The 12,743-nt window shown below is 34.8% G+C and overlaps 1 long non-coding RNA gene across 3 annotated transcripts; it reads left to right on the top strand.

The window, feature by feature from the left end:
- Window positions 1–30: 30 nt before the first annotated feature.
- Window positions 31–12,641, top strand: LOC149775344 (uncharacterized). Of its 3 annotated transcripts, none has more exons than XR_016416543.1 (5): window positions 31–4,108; window positions 4,908–5,009; window positions 5,390–5,621; window positions 5,999–6,163; window positions 6,772–12,641. It is a non-coding gene; the product is annotated as an uncharacterized LOC149775344 (long non-coding RNA). The 3 variants fall into 3 exon arrangements; XR_016416545.1 differs by having other exon boundaries at window positions 6,030–6,163; XR_016416544.1 differs by having other exon boundaries at window positions 6,033–6,163.
- Window positions 12,642–12,743: the final 102 nt, after the last annotated feature.

Here is a 12,743-nt window from a genome sequence, read left to right on the forward strand (position 1 = left end):
GCATGTATATGTGAATACAGTTCTACAACATGATTGGTTCTTTCAAAATTGAGGCTACCATACCTGTCTTTATCCGCCATATTGGATTTTGCAAATCGTTACCACTGTCACTGTATTTCATCTTCGTAATCAGCTTCTAATCATGTTGAAAAGGAAAGCAGAATATTCAGAATTTTCTCCAAGAAAGACAAGAAAACAGAACTGGAAGGACAATTGTGCAGTCTTGTTTAGATTTGTGAAAACATCTAGTAAAGGAGAAAACTCTACATTTTGCAAATTGTGTAATGTGCTTTCGCTATTGGGCATGGAGGCACCCATGAAATACAAGAGCACAGAAAACTAATAAACATCATCTTGCTGCGTATCATCAACAGCTCAGCCTGAACTTTTGACTTATATAAATAACATAGAGAACCTTGATGTAATTCGATCAAAATTCGGTTTATTAAATTTCTTTTAGAAATGAACCTTCCTCTTTCAGTTGCTAGTATTGCTGGCAATTTATTTCACACACATTTTCCAGACAGTAAAATCACAAAGGATTACTCTATGCTAGGACAAAAACAGTTCAGTACGAAAATCACACAGAATTGAGATCATCAATGAAAGTTGGTACATTGGAATCGATAATGATTGGGAATAAAACAAGGTGTGGAACAGGCTCCTATAAACAGCCTGTGTCTGAGTGTGTTGCACTCTTGCACCTTCTGAATGGGCACCCGAATGGAACAAGTTACCCGTCCAGAAGATACAAGTGTGCAACACGTGCATCTCTGACATTAAATAATTATGTAAGGCACTGTCCTACTTTACTGATGGTTGTATATGTTGTAAATAGTTACATATGCATTCAAATTTTAAAAATCAGTATTTTTGTCACAAGCAGTCAGTATTTTTGTACTGGGGAGGGGGTTGGCAGCTATGCAAGACAGAACCTTCAGCATGTGAGGCTTTCAATATGTGCATTGCATGCTGCCTTTATTGAAGCTTTCACTGTATGTACTGTAGGATTTTTTTCTTTTATTTCTGGGACTCCGCTTTTGTGGGGTTAAAAAAAATCCTGGGTACTTTGTAGTTTCACTTGTCAAAGTTTGCATATTAGTAGGTGTTTAATTGCATAGTTGAACCACTGCAGATACAATAAACAAAGACTACAACAACAAAAAAAAACTGCCAACATAATCTGCATTCACTTAGCATTTAAAATAATACTACCATGTGTACAAGTACAAAAGGACTGAGTGATCTAAACCGCTCACCGTTCCAGATCACTGCCATCTCACCTCTGTCTGTGTGAGTTCGAGTCTCAGGCTCGGCTAACATGGGTATGTGAGAAAGCTTGCCAGTAGCATCTCGTGGGTCAGTGGTTCTTCCTGGGGTTTTCCAGGGTTCTTCCTCCACTAGTTATACTGGCCGCCATGTATAGTCTTGTGCTGTAAAAAGGCATTAAACCCTACAACAGCAACAAAGAGCACAAATCAAAGACCTGATAAGTTCCATAATTATACCATGTTTTTGATCAGTTGAATGGAATCTGATGCATCCAACAAAACTAAAACTACTACCACCTCTATGAGTGCAAATAAAACATCAAGATCACTCTCTTACACCGTGTTTTCATCTGAGTGCCCAACAACAAAGGAAGCCAACACCACCAGTGTGCAAAAATGCTAACTAAATTGAAAGACAGTCACTCCTTTTTGCATGCCTGTTTCGTGTACAGACCAACTTCACCACCAGATGTGAAAAGAATAAGTACAAAGAAGAAATAAAATCAGATTTTCAGAACTGATACACTCAGTAGATCATGGATGGCGTCATGGAAAAGGAAGACTTTACTGGTGACTTATCAATGCACTGTATTTGTGACTCTTGCAACCTCATTAATCATGGCAATTCACATTGATTGGACAAGTGCAGCTCGAGCAGCAATGAGTGAAATGTTGCACCTAATATTCAGCAGTTTTGAGAAACCAGGAATTGTTTAATTCTGCAATTTGGGTTTATTTACCCTGACCAGCATTTATGTGTCGCATGATACTTGACTGACACAGTGTTGATACAGTGACTTTATCTGAAAATCAGTGAAATATGAGCTTTAATACTTTGCTGTAATTAGTGTATTTAGGTTGTGTTTTGTCAATAATAGTACTTCAGCAATAGCACCTGACCAGGATTTTACAGGCATGATATTCTTTTTGATTAAAAATGTATGAATAAAAAGAAATGTGCTTTCTGGAAGGATTTAAATTTGTTTTACTCAAATGAAGGAATCAGTTTGAATACATAATTTTCATTTACTATCCAATAACATGTGCAAGAATAGAATGATGGTCAAATTTCAAGCAACTACGTTTATGTGGGTTTTTTGTTTTGTTTTAGTTGGGGGTGGGGTATCTGGACTGATCCATCCCAGCCTTGAACTCAGATATCAGTAAAAAGCAATAAAAATCAGGTAGGCCATAACTGTTCTCTCTCAATCAAGGAGAAACGTCAATCACACAAATAAATTAAACATATAACAAGAAGAAATTAACAATTTCTGCATATTTAATTTAGTTAAAGGCTGCATATTTTGACCAAAGTGAGGTTATTGAGACCCATTGGTCTCCAGAATCAACCATAAATTACTAGTGTCTCCATAGGTTATTGTTAAAGGCACAATAGTGCAGAGTGTTTGTAATTTTGTGAATGTTACAGATCATGTAACTAGTGAAATGTGTCAACTTATAAGCTGAAATAATTCAAAATAACCTAAAGTTTGAGAAGATTAAATTGGGCAATTGATAAATAAACGAGAGAAAATGAATTTTTGTGGGGGCCCGCTTTAATTGAAACTTGTAGGTCACGAACTGTTACGGAAGCCTCACGTGACCACAAAAACGTATACGTCATCTTTGTCCAGTGGGCGGGTTATGAGTCACGTGGTTGTAATTTAAATATCTACTATAAACAAAAATGGCAGACACATGTGAGAGTCAAAAACATAAAGGTCGCCCGCGCTTGTCGCTTTCCGAGAAGAAACGTCGAAAAACTGTCTGAGAAACCGAACGGGACTTATCAAGGATTCATCTTGGGGACCAGTTTGTTCGATGGGGAGCATTGATGTAAGAGTTAGGACTGGCATCAGGCACTGAAATGGCGAAGTTGTTGTTGGACAGGTAAGCCAGTGTCTGTGTTATATGGTGATACACATTAGTTTCCCCAGAATCAAGTGACTGTGATGTCTATGTATAAGTGTTCTCCATTTTTCAATATCTTGTTCCTACTGTATGTTTCAAAGCACACTGTTTTATTAATACAATGTTTGCACAAGGACTTGCTTTGTGATACGCCCAAAATAGATGTGATCTTCTGATCAGTATTTCACTCGGTGACTGCATTGTGTGTATTTTATGTTGGGGTGGGATATATTATTTATTTTTTATAACAGCGTGCTCATAAAGGTCATTTTGTACACCTGTCAATTATCTTTGTGAGACAGGTTTTTTTAAATTCGGCGAGGGAACTTAGATACATTTACAAGCGTTATCATTATTCATATCATATATATCCCTCTCTCTCTCTCTCACACAAACCTTAGGTTAATGTGACATGCACATAACTTGCATAAAAGTTTAATAACCTTACCATGTAAACGTGATGGAACAAATAATAAGATTTTATTGTACATCTTTCAACTACTAGTAAATATATTATAAAGCGCTGTATTGACTACAGTTACAAAATGATTTGTAGTGCTACCAGAATATATGGCTGGCAGATTGTTATCAGTTAAAGTTTTGAGCTGCAGTCAAGTTAGTTTTATTGATGTGAATTTTTTTTAGATCTATTATTATGTATTCTTGCTTAAATGAAGTATTTCAGTTTAGAGTGTTTAACACAGTGCACAAAGAAACTGATTTAAAGCATAACTTATAATACAAATGAATATTTAATTCATATTTTAAGTTACAAAGAATATAGCAAAAGATGAACCCAAGCATACAGAACCGATGGCCAGTACATTTTCATGCTTCACATCAACACCTGACCAAGTGCTTTTGCAACATACTGAGAGAATGAAGACGCCTTCAGTATCTGAAGTATTTACTATTGAATCAGGAAGGTAAAAGTGACAAATTTCTTGCAGATCTTTTTTGTGTGTGGGTGGGAGTTGTCTTACAATTGTCATTCTGCTGAAAACAATGATGTAACAAATGCAATGCTGATAAAGGACATTATTATAACTGCCAGCAGGTTGAGTTCCCACTTCATGCTTTTCTTAGTTTGAGTTCGAAAAAAAACCTTGAATTTCGCTTTCTCAGAAGTGGGGTTGAGTATTTCAACTGTGCCACTTGATGCATAGAAAAAGGCATAATTTGAACTGTCATTGTTTTGGTTATGCAAAAAAGTTCCGGTATACTGTGCTGGCTAACCCAATAATCACAGCTGTTTTTTTTTCCCCACTCAGTACTTAGAGGACCAGTGATTGTATATTGAAATTGTGCCTACATGCCTCATATGCTTTCTTTATGCCGTTTCCCATTTATACATGTATCTATGTCCCACATGCAGTTCTTGCGAACACCCTCTTCCCATCTATCCACTTAGCTCATGATGAATGCACATAAGACATATTTAATTTAAAAACAAAATACTGAGATAACATTTGAAGTTTGTTTTTGGAAACCACTGGCAGTTCATTAGAACTTTATTCATTAGGACTGGTGATATAAGTTATTTGGGATTTAATTTACAATACTGTTAAGTTCTTTTTAAATTTCATTTTTTGTTCTTGGGAATTAAATGACTTGTTGGTTTTCACTCTTTACTGTTATAAAACTTTTGGAATTGAAAAGCTGTTACTATTTTGATGATTGCTCTTCATGCATATTTAACTTTATTTTATCTACCTTCTTTTCAAGGTTGCCAAACAAATGGATAATATGGCTGTATTACAATGGTCCCAAGACATGAACCAGTTTTGGTTTTCATGCAAGACTGCTAGCAGCTATGGACAATTTTTTGTGAGTTTTCAGTCCTTTTATTTGAAACATATATGTAAACATTTGCTATTGTATACTTTTGTATGAAATCAAAATTACAGTGCCTAATCCTTATCTTCTGATTTCTTTTCATGTATTTTTTATCCATATATATTCATCACCAAATCTTCGTGGTATGTAGTTTATTGAAAGTAATTTTTTTGAAATGTCATAGTAATGTGGAATATTGAAGGAACAATGATCTGAGGAAAATTTGAATCCTGCTATGCAAACTATTAGCCAGTTCTACAATGTAGCTTTCACTTTATGATTTAAATCAAGTTGTCTTATCAATATGGGGTCACCATGACAAAGGAGACCAGCTTTAGGTGCAAAAGGTATTGATTGTGGCATTCTTTCAGAGTATCTTGAGGAGTGTCCTAAATCACATCACCAATACACATGTTTAGATCCTCTCGCATGGCCAAGGCATTAATAAATGTCTTCATGAACCTTACCTGGAGAATGAAGAGCTGACAAAGCCTTGGCTTGATGAAGATGATCCCAAGAAGAAAGCCAAAGTGCTGAAAACCTTGGCACAGGTGCTCTTGGACCAAAGGTTCCTAAACAGTGGAGTATTACTTAAATTTTCAGGTATGCCATTTCAGGATTGCAACAATTGCATGGTATTTAAAAAAAAAATGTGAAGACCACTTAAGATATTTTTATTCTCAACTAAATAATAAATTACTGTATATATTTACCATTTGAAGATCTGAATAAGTTAGAATTCATAAGATGTATGCACATGATACATGTATAGTGACTCTCCTTCTCAAGTCTTTGGTAATTTCAGGTATGATACATGCACATCAGGTATAAACAATTCCATGACACTCTATCAATAAACACTTCAGTAAAGATTTTATGTATGCAAAAATTACCAACAGTAATGATTATTTAATAATTGTATTAATCTGTTAGCAGATTACAAATAACACGTTACAAGATACATGTTTTTGATAATTGAGAAACACTGCTGAGCTTGAAGTTTTTCATCAGCAGATCATGATGTACAGTGCCAAGAGATTTTCATACATCCCTCCTGTGTACAGGATTAGAAATGAGCTAGCTGCTTTGGATCACAATATACATAGTGGCTGAGGTGTAATGAGAAACAAAGAAGGGGAGATAGTGTAAGCTTGTTGCACTACAGGACATTAGAAATAATTTTATATATTGATTGTGCATTATTATCCCTGCCTGGAGATCAGATGAATGGAGTATTGTTCACATGTACAAGTCATGAAAACTTTGTATTAGATACAAGTCATTTTGCAACAATCTGCACACATTTATATTTGTGGTAAGGAATCTTAATATTTTCATGCATACAGATCTTGTAATTAGTATTGTTATCATTCTTTGGATATTTATTTGATTTGATCTATGCAAGTCTAATAATTAGATCCAGTGATATGTATAGCACTTTCCCAGGGGACTGACACACTTTATTAAGGATATATGGGGTTTATGGAATATCCTTAAGACGTTTGGGGTAGATGCTGTCATCATGATGATTGCTAGCTAATACCTGTTCATGAAAACATGTTGCTCTCTGAAGGAATGGGCAAAAATGCATCCTGTCTCACATAGTATTTTGTGGATAGAACAAAAACAAACCCTCAACAACTCCTTCTTGGGAACTGATCATGAGGCTCTAATATTGGGTAAAAAGTTAATATGGGTTAGCATGGGGATGCTTGTCACACATGTTAAGAAAGTAAAATTTTCTTTAAAACAGGCATCGATGTTACAACAACAAAAAAGCGGCAGATGGTCCGTCTACCCTTGCAAGGAAAAGAAAACATCCCCACATTAGGGAGCTTATAAAGAAAGCCCTTATCTGTCAACTTGAAGGAAAGCAGGGTATGCAGAGGAGAAGAGAACTAAAGGAAGGTGATCCCAGGAGAATTTGTAGAAACCTGGCACCTCAAGAACCACCATCAACTCTAGTTTTGGTGTGGTGAAGGAGAGCTCTCGATTTTAGTTATGTAAAATATGAAACAGTATCTGATATATGGAGGTTTCAGCTAAGGCAGGTTACACTTTATATAATATCCTGAAATATCGGTAGTTGAAAATAAAATAATGTATCATATTGTATCTGCAGTTGTTGAAAACTTTTTATATTGATTATTTATGATCATGCCCACATTGTTTATAGGAAGAAATAGACTGGTGTTTAAAAAAAATCTGAAAGCATTATTGTTTGATGCAATATTATGTGCATTTATAAGAAAACAATGAATAAAATCAATTGTATTCATTTATATACAAACTCGTACATGCAAGAAAGTGTTTAAGTTCGTGCAAGCCTAGAGGGGATGAAGCCAGTGTATTGTCCATCTGGATATTTGTCATGTATCTGCCAGAAACAGCAAGAGGGAATTACATGTCTCTGTCCAGACCCCAACCTTCCATGTTGCCGTAGTATGAACTGCCTATAGGTAGCATGACTGTTGGCACTCATCAAGTCAACTTTATTGTTGAGGACAAGAACATTTCGTCTGTACATCCTGGACAAGGCAAGTACAGCCTCATCAAGGATTAGATCTTGAAAAATTTGAAAAATTATTCCAATTGTAATATCCTATTTCTAAAATGTAAAAGAATATATTTTAAGAAATAATAGGAGCATGCGCTTATTCAAATGTTATTCATCTTCGATCAGCAAATTCCACTGTGAAATACACATGGATCAAAACTGCACATGGTTTTTATTTTGACATGAACACTGAGAGTTCCATCGCAACTAGAACTGATAGTTTATGTTAAGATGGACAACTCAAAGTTTTTGGGGAGCATTTCTAGAAGTCAGAGACTCCTGCATTGGGATCAAATAGGAATGGCTGATTGCAGCTTAGATTTGTTTAGTATAGTGAGGTACCCACATTGAAATCAGGTAATGAAAAGAATCTACTTGATGAGTATCAATTGTAAATTAAAACAAAGTCCTTATCATTTGCATATGTATGCATGTCTGTTTTTGGACGGCTTACAATTTTAAAATTCTTTCACAGTGGTTGCAAAGAAATAACATGTACAACAATCATGTATGTACATCAATTATCAATCTTTGAGAGTCCACCATGGAAATGGAATTCATTGTAAATGTTGTATTGTAAGAGTAACTATCAAAGTTTTAATTCTGTTTGTAAATTGATGCAGTATTTTGATTTTATTGGTACAAAGTGCAAGTTGTACATTCATAGGCATGTGCTACACATATCCTGTATACAGAAAGAGGTTTTCTGTAATGTAGCCAACATACCTGTCAAGTTATTCATACCTTTTGTGATATACATTTTGTACATAAAAATTTTAAGCTCTGGCAATAACACGCTTAAGGAATATATAAAAGTTATTGAAAGAATTAAAGAAATTTCAAAATTGCCATTGAATCGAGTAAATTTGTTATACAGAAATCATTTGCAGTAATCACCAGTTCAAAGGTGGAAACATTGAATGCCAAGCAGACTGGGCAATTAAAATTCTTACCCAAAAATGTTAGATCAGATATGAAGGGAAAAAAGGTTTCTTGCAAGCCTTCTTGTCAGTCTTAATTCTGGATAAATAAAACAATTTAGGATTATTAAGTCCTTATGTTTACCATGATATTGCATATATAGTATTATCTTAACATATTTTGGGGCTTTAGAAATACACATTAAGGCATGCATCATATTTAAAACAGAAGAATAAAAGTGTAGTATTTATTTCACAAGACTTAAATGGCTATATGAATTCTGTACATGTCTAATTTTTTTAAAAACTGCAATCTAGTCAGGTCTAATTGCTGAACTCCAAAAGTAAGATTGCATAGACTTTTTGTTCCCATTTTGTATTTAAAAAAAATAAAACTAATGTATTACTTAAGTTGGTTTATTAATTAAATTGAAAAAAGAGCAAGTTGACCTTAATAGTATTGAATGTTTGTATGCCACTAGCGTAGATCACTAATACCTATATACGAAATGATTTTAGCTAATCTACCTTTAGGCCCTCATACAAAGGAATTTATCTATTTTAAGTGTATCTCTGAAGCCGCTGTATATATTGGTTTGGAAGAAGGAAATAGAGTTGGCATTTCTAAAGTCAACTGGAATACTATTCCAGAGCAAAGTTCCAGAGTACTGGAAACATTTTTTGAATAATTCCTTATTTGGTTTGGGAATTTTATACTGTTTGGTAGACATGGATCACAGTTGTGGAGTATTACCAGGTAGCCTAAACTTGAATAGTGATTGTAAATATTCAGGAGCACTATTATTGGATATCATGTACATTACATTGGCTTTTCTCAACCGGATTCAGTCTTTAATAGGTAATAATTTTAACTTACCAGCTAAAATTTTCCTTGCTTACTTTCTGGATTGATATAGCCTAAATGCACTTGTTTTAAGATGTGCCAGCTTTGCTATGATTTTATCATTTGAATTACTCCACACTGTGTTACAGTAGTCTAAATAGGGTTGTATGTAACTGTTATAAAATAGTTTTCTGTACCTTATCCTACTGAAAAGCCATAAACGTGAATTAACTTTTTAACTGACATGTTCAGTCCATGATATGTTATTATCTACCAAAACACCAAGTAGTCTATTTGCAAATTTGTATCCTTCCATGTCAGACAGTTCATCACTACCAAGATTTGTTCTTTTTTGCCATGTTGAGATAAGTAATATTTTAGTTCTTCCAGTATTTACCACTATGCCATTGCATGTGCACCAGTTGTCCAGTTTGTTTAGGGCATCCTGTAAATAAATTTATAGTTTGTGCTTTGTGTTTTGGATGTCTGACAATGTTGTGTCATCTGCATAGAGATCTGTAGATGAAATTGAGTACTTTAGTAAAAAGTGGTAGGCCATTAATAAATAGTATCAATAGTAATGGACCTAAAATTGAACCATGTGGTACTCCATATCTAATTGTTCCAGGTTCCGACAGAACATTATTTATGTAAACATGTTGTGTTCTCTCACTTAAGTTTGAAGTAAACCATCTAATTGTGCTTTCATCACATTGGTTGATTTTCAGTTTCTTAAAGAATTTCATGTACACCAACCCATAAACTTTCCTGAAATCTACAAATAGAGATCCTATTATTCAACTTTGATCAAGTGGTTGAAGCCATTTATCAGTTAGAGAGATCAAGTCAGTCTCACATGAATGTTTCTGTCTAAAGCCTGATTGAATAGGGTGTAACAGCAACTGTTTTGTTAAATATGACATTAACGAGTCATGGACATGTTTTTCAATCAATTTTGACAAGTTTTGGTTGTATTGAAATTGGCTGGTAGTTATCAGCATCATTCTTAGAACCAGATTTGTGCATAGGCATTACTTTTGCAGTTTTCCATATTTTGGGGACAGATGAGGTTGCAATATTTAAATTGATTATGAATGTTATGCTATCTGAAATAGCTGAGGCAGAAGTTTTAATGAGTGGTGGACCAATCTGATCAAGTCCTGTAGCTTTCTTGATATCAAGTTTACTGAGACATTTTTTAGCAGTTTTTTTTTATACCTGTGGGATAGAGAAACATCCCTCCTTAGGGATGTTTCAGTTCATTATAGTTGTTTTCTATCACTGGTTCTTTTAACTTAGTGGTAATGTTAGTGAAAAAAAATCACTCAAAATATTTGCAATGTCATTGTCATCAGTGACTTTTGTGTCATTTACCAGAAGTGAGTGAATTTTATTTGTCTGATCTTTGTGTGTTACCCCAATGAGTTCACTGAAGACTTTCCAAATGGAGTTTGTGTTGCTCTTTGTGTTTTCAAGCATTGATTGATAAAAAGTTTTTAGCCTGTTACTGTTATTTCCCCATACTTGATATTGTGCATGGTTTCCCATAGCCTTCAATTGGTCTCGTGTCTTCATAGTATCTAGAATTTCAGTAGTAAATCAGTTAGATTGGATTTCATACTTTACTCAATGTACTTTTAGTGGTGCATGCTTAGAGACTACATTCATAAATCAGTCCACACTTTTAGAGCTTCACATATGTCATCAAAATTTTGGATAATATTCCATGGAACTTTATATAGGTCATCTTGAAATTGTTATTTACTTCAATTTTGGAAAGATCTGTAAGTGATAGTTTTGTGTGTATTGTTCCTATTTATGTTGCATTTAACCTTTCTTGTCAAAAAAGTAGGATAGTGGTCACCAAGACCAACATTTGGTACATTAACATAAGCCACATTGTTTGGTAGGTTGGTATAAATGTGATCAATAAGAGTGCTTGATATTTCTGTTACACTTGTGGGCTCATTTACCAGCTGGACTAGGCCTAATGATTCAAAAGATTACATCCAGTTACTCCTTATTTGAGTATTGAGGAGGTCCTTATTTACACTGCTGAGTATATATGTTTCTTTCTCCTGTGCATGAACATTTTCTATTTGTTTCAAAGAGTTATCATTCCAAATTGCTTTGGAGGAAGGTGACCGATAAATGAAACCAACTAGGAATGATTCTGCATTATTTTGAGAAATTTCCACCCAAATACTCTCAATTTCATGTGACCTCAAGTCGGGTCGCCTTTCTGCATTTACATCTTGTAATGTATACAAGACCACCACCACCCGCTGTCTCTCTGTCCCTGCATAATGGTTTATTGTAGCCTTGACAGTGAAATAGATTATCATTGTGGCTGGCATTTAATTTGGTTTCAGTGAGTCCTAAAACATGCATATTATTTTCCTTGGAAGACAACATTAACTTAATCTGTTCTATTTTTTCCACTATACCTTGTACATTTAAGTGACCCATGTTAAAACCTTTTGTATTTAGTTTCATATCAATTATTTGTATTTCATCGTGCAATGGGGTACTCTATGAGATTGTCTCCATAATACTTTTACCATTTTGGTATTATATAAGGTGGCCATATAAATGAGGTGGCCTCTGTATTTTCTATGGTATCTGTGCATAGTCTTCCTTTATCAAATCATATTGGGGTGGGGTGTTGCCAGATTTGATGATATATTAGTATCATTTGTGCAATGTTGATTGGTCTGTACGATGATATGTGTCGATTTGTTCAAAGTCTGTTTGATAGTTTTTAGCCATACTGGAAACGAGAACAACTTATGCTATGGTCCGTTGTTTGCCATGCAGTTTTGCTGTCTGTTCCTCTGAATCTACTCGAATGATTGCTGTGAAACTGTACGTGCACATTTATTCCAAGGTATGGTTATGTGAACAAGCTGCCAGTAGATTCACGTGGTTTGGTGATTCTTACCTGGGTTTTCCCAGGTTCTTCCACCACCAGTTATACTGGCTGCCGTAAATAGTCTTTCTTGCACAGAGAAATGGCATTAAACCCCCAAAACAAGAACATTTCCTAGCTCTAGATGAAACTATAGCAAAATTGGTTTTTATTAAGCCTTCTTATGAGATGTAGTTGGTGTATATGAAAATCATGTGTATCAGACTTCCAGAATGGCTGCCGTGGTAGCCTTTCTTGAAAATCTTGTTATAATTACTTTCACTAGACCCCTACGGATTCTCCATATTTTGTACAGGTGAAGCCAGAAAAATACTACGGATCATTTAGCCAAGACTACGGAAAACGGCATAATCGCCCAAAAATTATATTTTATAACAATATTTTTGCAAAATGCCTTCCCAGTTACCTAAATCTTATCTCCTACAAGTATTACATCGGAATCAACTATCCACCATCGACAGGAAGAGGCGGCATT

This window comes from Sinohyriopsis cumingii, chromosome 19 (genome assembly GCF_028554795.1).
Source record: "Sinohyriopsis cumingii isolate HCF-2022 chromosome 19, ASM2855479v2, whole genome shotgun sequence".
Classification (NCBI taxonomy): domain Eukaryota; kingdom Metazoa; phylum Mollusca; class Bivalvia; order Unionida; family Unionidae; genus Sinohyriopsis; species Sinohyriopsis cumingii.